Here is a 15,016-nt window from a genome sequence, read left to right on the forward strand (position 1 = left end):
TATATCAAACCCCTGCTCGACTTATTGGACACCCTGTGTGTACAGTATACCACCTATGCTGATGACACCCAGGATGACCTTGAGCTGAGTGGGAATTACGAACAGGATCTAGCTGCCATAAATATAATCTATGATTCAGTTCAGGCATGGATTGCAGGTAATTCACTCACCCTGAACTGTGATGAAACTGAGCTCCTGATTGGGGCATCCAGAACCCGACTCAATAAACTGGTGCCGGCCTTCGCGTCAACGTTTGTATTTCGGGCAACATCATCAACGTGTCCAAGAAAGTCAAGAAACTTGGGGTTGTCCTGGACGCTGAATTAATTATGTGACCACATGTCTCATATATTCGATCTTCTTGTGGCTTTATCTTCAAGCTTCTTAACTAAATCTGTCAATTTCTCACCACACTGAACTGTGTTACTAGCCTCTGCACTGATTAATTCCAAACTTAGCTACTGCAACAGCCGTCTAGCTGGAGCAACACACTCCAACATACAATCACTACATGTTGCGCAGAACAGCGCAGTTAGGGCCAGCGAAGGCTTGTCTAAACATGCCCATGTCTCTGAAGCTCAGAGGACACTACATTGGCTGCTGGTACAACACAGGATCATCCACAAGATCCTAACGCTTTCATTCAAATGCTGTATCAATGCCTGTCCTATATACCTGAAGGACCAAGTGACGATCCACACACCTGGAAGAATGTTCCATTCAACTGCCTACCCCACCTTTGCACAACCTAGATACAAGCTGGCACACTTTTGGGGGACATCTTTCGACGTCCAGACTCCCCTACATTGGAATTCACTTCCCGGACCTATATGCCTGGCTGACAATATTGTATTATTCAAGAAACAGATTGAAACCTACCTGTTCAACCTGGACCCAGGTTAAAATATGGTACCACCCTGTCTTCCCAGCTTATTTCTGTTGCCTCTCTGATGCTTCTGACCCCTGTCTGTCTTTTGTGTGCACTCTGAGGCCCACGGGCATATGGTGTGTTATAAATATTAAAATAAATAAATACATACATGAATAAAGTAAGAGATCTGATCTGTCTTTTGATCTGACATTACTATAGCTAGTGACCTGCTCGGTCTTTTGCACAGACATTACGTGGGTAGGAGATGTGACTGTTTTTGCTCTGACATTCCTGTGGTAAGACATCTGCTCTGTGTCTTTTTTTCTAGCATAACTGTGGTAGAAGATCTGCTCTGTCTTTTGCGCTGACATTTCTGTCGTAAGAGATCTGCTCTGACTTTTGCTCTGGCATTACTGTAGTAAGAGATCTGCTTGGTCCATTACTCTGGTATTACTGTGGTAAGAGAGGTGCTCTGTCATTTGCTCTGACATTCCTGTGGTAAAACATCTGCTCTGTATCTTTTACTCTGACATTCCTGTGGTAAGAAATCTGCTCTGTCTTTCTGCACCGACATTACTGGGGTAGGAGATCTGCCCTTATTTTGATCTAACATTACTGTGGTCAGACATCTGCTCTGTGTCATTTGCTCTGACATTACTATGGTAAGAGATCTGCTAGGTATTTTGCTCTGACATTAATGTGGTAGGAGGTCTGCTCTGTCTTTTGCTCTAGGATTCCTCTGGTAACAGATCTGCTCTGTCTTGTGGTCTGACATTATTGTATTAAGACATCTGCTCTGTGTATTTTGCTCTGACATTACTATTGTAAGAGATCTGCTTTGTCTTTTGTTCTGACATTAATGTGATAGGGGGTCTGCTCTGTCTTTTGCTCTGACATTACTGTGGTAGGAGATCTGCTCTTTCTTTTGCTCTGGGATTACTGTGGTAAGAGATCTTCTCTCTCTTTTGCTCTGACTTTACCGTTGTAAGTGATCTGTTCTGTCTTTTGCTCGGTCATTACTGTGGTAGGAGATCTGCTTTGGCTTTTGCTCTGACATTACTTTGGTAGTAGATCTTCTCTGCCTTTTGCTCTGACATTACTTTGGTAGGAGGTCTGCTCTGTCTTTGGCTCTGACATTACTGTGGTAGGAGATCTGCTCTGACATTACTTTGGGAGGAGATCTGCTCTGTCCTTTGCTCTGCGATTACTGTGGTAGGAGATCTGCTCAGCCTTTTGCTCTGACATTACTTTTTTAGGAGATCTGCTTTGTCTTTTGCTCCAACATTACTGTGGTAGGAGATCTGCTCTGCCTTTTGCTCTGACATTATTTTGGTAGGAGATCTGCTCTGTCTTTTGCTTTATCATTACTGTGGTAAGACATCTGCTTTATGTCTTTTGCGCTGGAATTCCTTTGGTAAGATATCCACTATCTCTTTTGCTCTGATATTACTGTAGTTAGATATCTGCTCTGTCTTTTGAATGGACATTACTGGGGTAGGAGATATGCTTAGTTTTTGCTCTGACATTTCTGCGGTAAGAAATCTGCTCTGTGTCCTTTGCTCTGACATTACTGTGGTATAAAATCTGTTCTGTCTTGGATCTGGCATTACTGTGGTAGGAGATATGCGCGTTTTGTGCTCTGACATTCCTGTGGTAAGACATCTTCTCTGTGTCTTTTGCTCTGACATCACTGTGGTAGGAGACCTGCTCTGGATTTTGCTCTGCCAGTAACATTGGTAAGAGAGCTGCTCTCTCTTGGTAAAACATCTGCTCTATGTCTTTTGCTCTGACATTTCTGTGGTAAGAGGTCTGCTCTGTCTTTCTGTACAGACATTACTGGGGTAGGAGATCTGCTTTGTTTTTTGCTCCTACATTACTGTGGCAAGACATCTGCTCTATGTGTTTTGCTCTGAGATCCCTGTGGTATGAGATCTGCTCTGTCTTTTGCTCTGACATTACTATGGTAAGAGATCTTCTCTGTCTTTTTCTCTGACTTTACTGTGGTAAGATATCTGCTTTATGTCTTTTGCTCTGATATTACTGTGGGTAGAGATGTACTCAGTCCTTTTCACTGATGTTATTGTGGTTAGGGATCTGCTCTGCCTTCCGCTCTGACATTACTGTGGTTAGAGATCTGTTCTGTCTTTGTTCTGACATTACTGTCATAGAAGATCTGCTCTGTCCTTTGCTCAGACATTACAGTGGTAAGACATCTGCTCTGTGTATTATGCTCTGACTTTACTGTAGTAAAACATTGACTCTTTGTCTTTTGAGAGGATATCGCCATGGCAAAAGATCTGCTCTGCCTTTTGCATGGACATTACTGTGGTTAGAGATCTGATTTGTCATTTGCATCGTCAATAGTGTGGTAAGACATTTGCTATGTGTCTTTTGCTCTGAAATTACTATTCTAAGAGATTTGCAATGTCTTTTGTTCTGACATTAATGTGGTAGGGGGTCTGCTCTGTCTTTTGCTCTGACATTACTGTGGAAGGAGATCTGCTCTTTCTTTTTCTCTGGGATTACTGTGGTAAGAGATCTTCTCTCTCTTTTGCTCTGACTTTACCGTTGTAAGTGATCTGCTCTGTCTTTTGCTCGGTCATTACTGTGGTAGGAGATCTGCTCTGCCTTTTGGTCTGACATTACTTTGGTAGTAGATCTTCTCTGCCTTTTGCTCTGACATTACTTTGGTAGGAGATCTGCTCTGACATTACTTTGGGAGGAGATCTTCTCTGCCTTTTGCTCTGACATTCCTGTGGTAGGATATCTGCTCTGACATTACTTTGGGAGGAGATCTGCTCTGTCTTTTGCTCTGACATTACTGTGGTAGGCGATCTGCTCAGCCGGTTGCTCTGACATTACTTTGGTAGGAGATCTGCTCTGTCTTTTGCTCTGTCATTACTGTGGTAAGACATTTGCTCTATGTATTTTGCTCTGAAATTCCTGTGGTAAGACATCCACTATGTTTTTTGCTCTGACATTACTGTGGTTAGATATCTGCTCTGTCTTTTGCATGGACATTACTGGGGTAGGAGATATGCTTGTTTTTTTCTCTGACATTACTGTGGCAAGAAATCTGCTCTGTGTCTTTTGCTCTGACATTACTGTGGCATGAGATCTTTTCTGTCTTGGATATGACATTACTGTGGTAGGAGATATGCCTATTGTTTGCTCTGACATTACTGTGGTAGGAGACCTGCTCTGGATTTTGCTCTGCCAGTAACATTGGTAAGAGAGCTGCTCTCTCTTGCTCTCTGGCATTATGTGGTACAACATCTGCTCTATGTCTTCTCCTCTGACATTGCTGTGGTAAGAGATCTGCTCTGTTTTTCTGTACTGACATTACTGGGATAGGAGATCTGCTTTGTTTTTTGCTCCTACATTACTGTGGTAAGACATCTGCTCTATGTGTTTTGCTCTGAGATCCCTGTGGTCAGAGATCCGCCCTGTTGTGTGCTCTGACATTACTGTAGTACGACATTTATCTCTGTCTTTTGCTCTGACATTACTATGGTAGGAGATCTGCTCTGTCTTTTTCTCTGACATTACTGTGGTTAGAGATCTGTTCTGTCTTTGTTCTGACATTAGTGTCATAGAAGATCTGCTTTGTCTTTTGTTCAGACATTACAGTGGTAAGACATCTGCGCTGTGTATTTTGTGCGGATATTACCGTGGTAAGAGATCTGTTCTGCCTTTTGCATGGACATTACTGTGGTTAGAGATCTGATCTGTCTTTTGCATGGACAATACTCTGGTAAGACATGTGGTCGTTGTCTTTTGCTCTAATTTTACTGCAGTAAATGATCTGCTCCGTCTTTTACTCTGACAATACTGGGGTAGGTGGTCTGCCTTGCCTTCTGCACTGACGTTACTGTGGTAAGAGATCTGCTCTGTATATTTCTTTCACATTACTGCAGTAAGAGATCTGCTCTGACATTACTGTAGTAAGACATTTCTCTCTGTCTTTTGCTCTGACATTACTATGGTAGGAGATCTGCTCTGTCCTTTTCTCTGACATTACTGTGGTAGGATGTCTGCTTTATGTCTTTTGCTCTGACAATACTGTGGGTAGGGATGTGCTCTGTCCTTTTCACTGATGTTATTGTGGTGAGAGATCTGCTCTGCCTTCTGCTCTGATATTACCGTGGTTAGACATCTTCTATGTCTTTGATTTGACATTAGTGTGGTAGGAGATCTGCTCTGTCTTTTGCTCAAACATTACGGTGGCAAGACATCTATTCTGTCTATTTTGCTCGGAGTTTACTGTGGTAAGAGGTATGCTCTGTCCTTTTCACTGATGTTATTGTGGTTAGAGATCTGTTCTGCCTTTTGTACAGACATTCCTCTGTGTATTTTGCTCTGACTTTACTGTAGTAAGACATCAGCTCTTTATCTTTTGCACGGATATTACCGTGGTAAGAGATCTGCTCTGTCTTTTGCTCTGACATTACTGTGGTTAGTGATCTGCTCTTCCATTTGCACAGACATTGCTGTGGTAAGACATCTGCTTTGTGTCTTTTGCTCTGACTGTACTGTGGTAAGATACCTTATCTGTGTCTTTTTCTCTGACATTACTGTAGTGAGTGGTCTGCTCTGTCTTTTGCTCTGACAATAGTGTGCTAGACATCTGCTCTGCCTTTTGCACGGACATTACTGGGGTTGGAGTTCTGCCCTGTCTTTAGCTCTGACATTACTGTGGTAAGACATCTGCTCCTTGTCTTTTGCTCTGACATTACTGTGGTCGGAAATCTGGCCTGTCTTTGATCTGACATTACTATGGTGGGAGATCTGCTCTGTCTTTTGCTCTGACATTACTGTGGTAAAACATCTGCTCTGTGTCTTTTGCTTTGACATTCATGTGGTAACAGATCTGCGCTGACATTCTACACTGACATTACTGGGGTGGGAGATCTACTCCGTATTGTACTCTGACATTACAGTGGTAAGACATCTGCTTTATGTGTTTTGCTCTGAGATTCCTGTGGTAAAAGATCTGCTCTGTCTTTTTCCCTGAAATTACTGTAGTAATAAATCTGCTATGCATGTTTTGCTCTGACATTACTATGGTAAAGGATCTGCTCTGTCATTTGTTCTGGCATTACTGTGGGTGGAGATCTTCCAGGTCATTTGTTATGACATTAATGTGGTAGGAGATATGCTCTGTCTTTTGAAATGAGATTCCTGTGGTAGGAGATCTGCTCTGTCTTGTGCTCTGACATTACTTTCAGAAGACATCTCCTCTGCGTCGTTTGCTCTACCAGTACTATGGTTGGAGGTCTGCCCTGTCTTTTGCTCTGTCATTACTGTGGTATGATATTTGCCCTGTCTTTTGCTCGGACACTACTGTGGTAGGGGATCTGCTTTGCCATTGCTCTGACATTATTTTGGTAGGAGATCTTCTCTGTCTCTTGCTATGACATTACTCTGGTAAGATATCTGCTCTGCCTTTTGCTCTGACATTACTTTGGTAGGAGATCTGCTATGTCTTTTATCTGACATTACTGTGGCAGTGATCGGCTCTGTCTTTTGCTTGGACATTAATGTGGTAGGAGATCTGCTCTGTGTTTTGCTCTGACATTACTGTGGTAGGAGATCTGCTGTGCCTTTTGCTCTGACATTACTGTGGTAGGAGAGCAGCTCTGTCTTTTGCTCTGGTATTACTGTGGTATTAGAACTTCTCTGTTTTCTGCTTCGACTTCACCATTGTAAGTGATCTTCTATGTCTTTTGTTCTGATGTTACTGTGGTACGAGGTCTGCTCGTCTTTTGCCCTGACATTACTTTGGTAGAGTATCTACTCTGTCTTTTGCTCTGCCATTACTTCGGTAGGAGATCTGCTCTGTCTTTTGTTCTGACATTACTTTGGTAGGAGATCTGCTCTTTCTTTTGCTCTGTCATTACTGTGGTAAGAGATCTGCTCTGTCTTTTGCTCTGATATGACTGTGGTAGGAGATATGCTCTGTCTTTTGCTGTGACATTACTTTGGTAGGAGATGTGCTCTGTCTTTTGCTCTGACTGTACTTTGGTAGGAGATCTGCTCTATATTTTGCTCTGTCATTACTGTGGTAGGTGATCTGCTCTGTCTTTCGCTTGTACATTACTGTGTTAGGAGATCTGTTCTGCCTTTTGCTCTGACATTACTTTGGTAGGAGATCTGCTCTGTCTTTTGCTCTGACATCACATTGGTAGGAGATCTGCTCTGTTTTTTGCTCTGTCATTAGTGTGGTAAGGCATCTGCCCTATGTGTTTTGCTCGGCGGTTCCTGTTATAGGAGAACTGCTCTGTATTTTGCTCTGACATTACTGTAGTAAGAGATCTGCTCTGTCATTTGCTCGGGTATTACTGTGGTATGAGAACTTCTCTGTCTTTTGCTCCCACTTTACCATTGTAAGGGATCTGCTCTGTCTGTTGTTCTGGTGATGTTACTTTGATAGGGGGTCTGCTCTTTATTTTGCTCTGTTATTACTGTGTTAAGACATCTGCTCAGTGTCTTTTGCTCTGACATTACTGTGGTAAGAGATCTACTCTGTGTGTTGCTCTGACATTACTGTGGTAGGAGATCTGATCTGCCTTTTGCTCTCACATTACTTTGGTTGGAGATCGTGTTCTGTCTTTGGCCATGTCATTACTGTGGTAAGACATCTTCTCTGTCTGTTGCTCTGACATTACTGAGGTGGGATATCTGCTCTATCTTTTGCTCTGATGTTATTGTGGTACGAGATCTGCTGTGTCTTTCTGCACCGACATTAAAGATGTTAAGTGAAAAATGTGGACTCTCTTCAATGGATACCAGCTTTCATGGAAGACCCCCTTTCGCTGCTCCTCCAAAATGGTCTTTGGTAATACAATGGCTCTGTCTCTCTCTCTCTCAGGGACAACAGTGAAGGAAGTTATTTCCCAGACCCTGTTTCATTGCCACAAATAGGGATTTGCTCTGCCAGTGTCTCACAGACAGTAGTGGGGGTAAACATGTAGGTCTGCCTCGATTGTGCAGCGGTTGCTGATATGGGATGGACCCTACCTCTGTATGACATAGGAAATGCCTCACTCAGTGATAGATATTCCTCAGAGCAGGAGAATGTGTCTATCTTAGTCATATTAAGTGTGGGGTTAATGGTGATGTGCCAGATTTATAGACAGCACATGTGTTAAGTGAATGCCACTGTTTGGCTTACAGTTATTGGAAGTTATGGAAAAGGCAGGTTTTTATTTTACTTCACAGACCACTGGTAGGAAAGGAATAGCTTTGTATTTTACATATATCAGCGGTTTTGGGGAATCGTTCTGCCTATAATTCAAAATACTGGGATTTAGATAATGGCTCTGTCTCCATTTCACATATCTGGCACATGGAAACACCTTTTGCTGTATAATGCACCTTATAAATGCTCAATAGTGCTCGCTTCGGCAGCACATATACTAAAATTGGAACGATACAGAGAAGATTAGCATGGCCCCTGCGCATGGATAACACGCAAATTCCTGAAGCGTTCCATAAAAATAAAAAAAATAATAATAATAATATTAATAAATAAATGAACATATGTTACAGTGGGTTAGAGAAGAACCCTGTCTATGCTCCAAATTTAGCATCATGGGTTAGAGCATGGACTTGTCTAATCTTCCCATACATTACTGAGAGCTAGAGAAAAGCCCTTCCTTTGCTTTGCATACATTACGGGATATTAGCGAATGACCCTGTCTATGCTTCCCATTCATTACTTAAGCAATATAACCGAAGGAGGGGGTCATTTCCGGTAGGTTAATGCCCCTGGGGCCATAGTTAGAAGCCCGAGTGAAACAAGGGTGTTCACATAGCTCCGTGGGCATTAACCCACCAGTAATGCCCCCTTCCGAGGGTTATATTGCCAATAGTACCCTGGCACGTAGCACCGGGGTGCTAATTGCAATTGTTCTCGAGTTGAGAAATAAAACAAAAAAATGGCCGCCGCGGTTAGGGAGAAGGGACTATACATCGTCCCTTCTCCCTTTCCATGGAAGTCATTGAAATAAATGTAAAAATAATGCCTGCTATATGCAACAGGGATAAGGGACTGCACATAGTCCCTTCTCCCTTTTCATAGTGTCCACTCACGGAACGAACCCTGGAGCAGTGGAGGTGAGGGAGCCTTGTTGGGCAGGTAATGCCACAGGGAGGGCCAATGGGTTTGCTTGTAACAAGCTCATTGACCATTCCCGGATACTAATGCTGGTTAGAGAATGTCCCTGTCTATGCATCACATACATAACTGTTGGTTAGAGAATGTCCCTGTCTATGCTTCACATCCATTACTGGGGGCTAGGGAATGACCCTGTCTATGCTTTCCATTCATTACTGTTGGTTAGAGAATGTCCCTGCCTATGCTTCACATCCATTACTGGGGGCTAGGGAATGACCCTGTCTATGCTTCACATCCATTACTGGGGGCTAGGGAATGACCCTGTCTATGCTTCACATCCATTACTGGGGGCTAGGGAATGACCCTGTCTATGCTTCACATCCATTACTGGGGGCTAGGGAATGACCCTGTCTATGCTTTCCATTCATTACTGTTGGTTAGAGAATGTCCCTGCCTATGCTTCACATCCATTACTGGGGGCTAGGGAATGACCCTGTCTATGCTTCACATCCATTACTGGGGGCTAGGGAATGACCCTGTCTATGCTTCACATCCATTACTGGGGGCTAGGGAATGACCCTGTCTATGCTTCACATCCATTACTGGGGGCTAGGGAATGACCCTGTCTATGCTTCACATCCATTACTGGGGGCTAGGGAATGACCCTGTCTATGCTTTCCATGCATTACTGTTGGTAAGAGAATGGCCCTGTCTACCCTTCAAATCCATTACTGGTGTTTAGGGAATGTCCTTGTCTATACTTCACATATATGATTGGTTTAGGGAATGGCTAAGTCTATGTTTCTCGTACTTGAGGTGCAGCTAGACAATGCCTCTGCCTAGGTTCACGTTAATCAGTAGGGGGATATAATTTGCTTCTTTTTAGCAGACACTGGTCTGATATCGACACATCGGAGAGTGTTCATATCTAACATATATATTGTAGAGTAGATCTCTCTGCCTTATAGATATTGGAGAGGTCTGTTCATACATCACACCTATATGTATATTTGAGAACATGGACTTCTTTCTGTCTCACATAGTTTGTTTAAAAAAGAGGCTGCCCCATACTCATATGGATTGGCGTGTAGAAACAGGGATGTCTTTCTGCACCCACCGACTTTGTGAGGGAGGAGGCTGCTGGTGCCTCAGATATATTGGCTTATAGGCGAATAGACATGTATCTGCCCACAGACTTTGTTGGGTAGGTGGATGTCTCTGGCTCATATATATTGACACGTAGGAGCATAGGCCTCCTTCTGCCCCATGGGATTTGTTGGGTAGGTTGGTGCTCTTGGCTAACATATATTGACAGGTAGGAGGATTGACCTCTTTCTGATGCACATGTTTGGTCTAGTAGCACAGTGGCACTCTCTCGCATATATTGGCAGGTAAGAGCATAGACCTCTTTCTGCCCCACATGCTTTGGCAGGGAGCAGGGTGCACCGGTTCCACATATATTGACAGGTAAGAGCATAGACCTATTTATTTTTCTATCCCACATGCTTTGGAGGGACAGCAGATATCCCTGTCTCATATATTTTGGCAGTTAGAATCATAGACGTCGTTTTTGCCCCACAGGCTTTGTTGAGCAGGAGGGTGTCCCTGTTTCACATATATTGGCAGTTAATGGCATGGGCTTCTTTCTGTCACAAAGGATTGGGCAGGTAGGAGGGTGCCTGTGTCTTAGATATATTGACAGGTAGGAGCATAGACATTTTTCTCTTCCTTTCCCACAGGCTTTGATGGGTAGGCGGGTGCCCCTGTCTCACATATATTGGGGGCCCCTGTCTCACATTTAATGGCAGGTGGGAGAATAGACTTATTTGTGTCCCACAGGCTTTGTCAGGTAGAAGGGTGCCCCTGTCTCATAAATCTTGGCAGGATGGAGCATAGACCACTCTATGTCCCACAGGATGTGTCAGCTAGGAGGGTTGCCCTGTTTCACAAATCTTGGCAGGATGGAGCATAGACCACTCTATGTCCCACAGGATGTGCCAGCTCGGAGGGTTCCCCTGTCTCACAAATCTTGGCAGGATGGAGCCTAGACCACTCTATGTCCCACAGGATGTGTCAGCTAGGAGGGTGCCCCTCTCTAACAAATCTTGTCAGAATGGAGCTGAGACCACCCTCTGTGCCACAGGCTTTGTCAGGTAGGAGGGTTCCCCTGTCTCACAAATGTTGGCATGTAGGAGCATAGACCTCTCTCTGTCCCACAGGCTTTGGAGGGTAGGATATTGCCCCATAACATAGTGTCAGGTGGCAGTGTGGGTCTCCTTCCTACTTACACACATTGGTATGGAGGGGCAGGCCTATATCTGGGACATGCTTGCAGATCAAGAGAGAAGTTTCCTCGCAGTTTTGGATACTTTGGGAATGCAAGTGACAGTCTCAATTCTTTCCTGCACATTCTGCTGACTAACGGTGCCCATGAGAACTACTGTTAGGCCTCGGTGGGCACTGCTGTTAGTGGCAGCACCCACCATCATCACATGAATCAGGAACATTGCCCTAAGGGTAGGAAAAGCATTGGCGCCAGTTAGGTGGAGAAGGGGATGTATATTTATTTTTTATTTTTGTTTATTATATGTATGTATCGCCCAGCCCCGGAGGTATCACAGCGTTTGTGCCAGTAAGAATGAAGGGAGACATATATCAGCATCAAGATAAAGGGTGAGGTTAGTCATATTTGTCAAAAAGCCAAGTTTTCTCAAGTCTCTTGAAGGCCGAGCACGAACGTTGGTTTTTGATGAACGGTGGTAAAGAGTTCCAGAGGGTAGGGACTGTGACACAGAAACTGATGCTTCCTGCTCTGGCATGTTTGAATTGAGGGGTGACAAGAGAGAGGTTACTGGAAGATCGCAGTGGGTGCACCAGCTGTCTCTTAGCAATGCTGTTATTCAGATAGAGGGGGCTTCTTTGTAGATACAGCAGTGGTGAATAGCCAAAGTTTTAGTCAATGCAGGCATTAATGGCGAGCCTATGGGCCTCTTGCTGTGTAGTTGTGATGTGGTCAGGGCGATGAAGACCCAATGCTGTGCGCTGGGTGTCGTCCATGAAGTTGAAGTAGATATCAAAGGAGTGAAGGATGTTGAAAAGAGTTTTAGTGTAGGTGTTGTAGAGGGTGGGAGACAGGCAGGATCCTTGGGGCACTCCTAAGGGAACTGAGATAGAGTCAGCAGATGAATTATCTATAAAGACTCTACAAGTGCAGGAAACAGAGTAGTGGAAGTGTGAGCTAAGGTGCTGGCATAGCGTTCTGGTCAACAAGGTCGAACACTGTTGAGAGGTCAAGGAGGAGGAGGATGGCTAGGTTGCCAGAATCATGGATCCTGTCGAGCTGCATTTTGAGGTTGAGTAGTGCTGTTTCGGTGCTGTGTTTGGGGGGAACCCCGACTGTTTAGCTCCAAGGAGAAGGTGGTGTTCGAGGAATTGTTGTACTTGAGAGTAAGCAATGCGGTCTAGAATTTTCAGCTAGAAGGGGACAGTGGTGATGGGGCGATAGTTAGTGGGCTGTGAAGGGACCAGCAATGTTTTTTAAGGAGAGGTGTGGCCGATGCTGTTTTAATGCTGGTAGGAAGGAAGTTGGTCTTGAAAGAGGCGTTTACAAAGTCAGCAATTATGGGGTTACGGTGGGTGCACAAAGTTTAGCAATATGCCCAGGGCAGGAATCGTAAATAGCAATAATATGGCAGGCTTGTTAAATAAAAAGGGAACTGGCATGAGCCAGTGTAGGAGGAGTTGGATGTGGCCTGTGCGTCAACTCCGCTGGGGGTGTGCACTAAAAGAGGTGTGGCCCATACCAGTCTCTACTTGTATATCCAGGTGCCGCAAAGCAGGATCCATTTGATTTCAGGAGTGCCCACACTCCCTCTAGTGGTATTGTTTTATGCTTTGTGTTTACTAATGTATGTTTTCTTTTCGTCTTCCTTGTCTAGATTTCCTCTTGCAGAGTTACCAGGCGCATCCACATAAAAGGTTCTTACAGTAATCACAAGGGTACTGTGCAGCCAAGAGACAAAGTACGGTGGGCCTGGGGTACAAGACCTTCAGGAGGGCCACAGGGACATAGATGGGGTGAAGGAATGGTGGTAAAGGAACACAACGTTGGAAGGATGAATGTGAGAAGGGTGCAACAGGATCGACCGGAAGGAAACCAAGATACAAGCAACGAACATGGGAAATGAAGTAAAGGCAATGGTGGAGCCAGTGACTTGAACAGAGAGGGATGCTAGTAAGGGAAAGCAAGATACAGGCAAGGAACATGGGAAATTAAGTAAAGGCAATGGTGGAGCCAGTGACTTGAATAGAGAGGGGTGCTAGTAAGGGAAACTAAGATACAGGCAAGGAACATGGGAAATGAAGTAAAGGCAATGGTGGAGCCAGTGACTTGAATAGAGAGGGATGCTAGTAAGGGAGACCAAGATACAGGCAAGGAACATGGGAAATGAAGTAAAGGCAATGGTGGAGCCAGTGACTTGAATAGAGAGGGATGCTAGTAAGGGAGACCAAGATACAGGCAAGGAACATGGGAAATGAAGTAAAGGCAATGGTGGAGCCTGTGACTTGAATAGAGAGGGATGCTAGTAAGGGACGGGGGAATACTCAGCGCCTTACTGGGGGAGTTTTCTTCTCTGAGTAGAGCGTTCATGTGGCCAACGCATGGCATGCATCCTTAGTGACCTTGGGAGGATAGACTTTGTTTCCGGTACAGCCAGGGTGCCAGTTCAGAGTACAGTCCTGACACTATGACGTCCTCTGATGGAGCATGTGTGAGTTAACGTCTGCCTTATAAAGAACGCCGCAGGCATTTTTCTATCACACGCCAAATTGTCAATCTCCCTTATTTCTGGGCAAGCAGGCTGGGAGGGCAGGGGTGCTGGGGGTGTGGGGGGCTTGCCACGCTGTCCTTGGAGGGCAAGGGAGGTTTGTGGGAGGTTCTTGCTTGTTCTGTAAATGCCATTCAGATGGTTGTTGTGTGCTGTTGCTGCCAAGGAGAATTCCACGGGAACTGCCTGATTTGTCCGAGGTTTACAAAAAAGCCTAAAGGCATCTCCCTCTATCCTTGTCCCTGGCTTTTCTCTCCTTGCCTTCACTCTTCATCATGTCTCCATCATCTCTTTATGGTCCTTTATCCCTGGCTGCAGGGCCGGCCTTAAGGCAGGGCCTCCGAGGCGACCGCCCGGGGTGCGATTAGCCCCTCGGCACGCCAACTCATGGGGGGTCTTTCAAGGTCTCCCCCACGCTGGCATGGTGGGAGATGGCGCAGCAGGTGCCCTACTGAAATTAAATGCACCCTGCTCTCGGGAGCGGGGCGCATTAGAACGCTGATGCTTTTGTTTTGGCGCCTATTGAAAAATGTGACGCCGCCCCGCATGACATGGTGTGCGTGCAGGGAGCGACACATGTTTGTTTTGTTGCCCCTAGTGCTGCCCTGCTAAGACCGGCCCTGTCTGGCTGGGAGGGTCCTTCCCCTCTTTATTTTTCATTCTGCCCCTCACTCTCTTTATACTGCCTATCCCTCTGCCTATCCTCGTTTCCGTGCACTCTGTTGGCTCTCTCCTCTGCCCACCCACACCGCCAGGGACACTTGGGAACCCACAAGATATGAGTTCGGTTTTGGAATGTTGGCACAGAGGTGGAGTTCTGGGGCGAGTGTCTCCTGGTTTGCACGGCAGAGTACTTTGATGCGAGAGGTGCCGTCTCTCCCTCAGCACCCACTGGCGGCGCTGGGAGCCAGTGCCTCCGTGCTCACACGCATCGCCAGGCGAGACGAGCATAAAAGGCAGAGCACCCGTGGGAGGTGGCATGTGTTTTACCCGGATTTGCTTGGCTGGGGTTGGCTTTGTCTCTGTTTTGACACACATACTTTGCTGAGGGGGGCGAGGCGTTCTGTCTCATTTTGTTCACCGTGAAGATGCCAAAGTCCAGACGACGTTCCTGGTCTGGATTTGGAGCACAACACTCAAGGAGGGGAGTGTGGGTGGGGTGTATGGGGGGGAGATCTGCAACAGTTGGTCATGAAA

The 15,016-nt window shown here is 45.3% G+C and overlaps 1 non-coding gene across 1 annotated transcript; it reads left to right on the forward strand.

Moving 5' to 3' along the window:
- The first annotated feature begins 8,265 nt into the window (after nucleotides 1-8,265).
- LOC138474973 (U6 spliceosomal RNA) lies at nucleotides 8,266-8,372 on the forward strand. Its single transcript, XR_011269182.1, has one exon. It is a non-coding gene; the product is annotated as a U6 spliceosomal RNA (small nuclear RNA).
- Nucleotides 8,373-15,016: the final 6,644 nt, after the last annotated feature.

The sequence above is a fragment of the Ambystoma mexicanum genome, chromosome 8 (assembly GCF_040938575.1).
Source record: "Ambystoma mexicanum isolate Mex_15411 chromosome 8, UKY_AmexF1_1, whole genome shotgun sequence".
Taxonomy (NCBI): Eukaryota; Metazoa; Chordata; class Amphibia; order Caudata; family Ambystomatidae; genus Ambystoma; species Ambystoma mexicanum.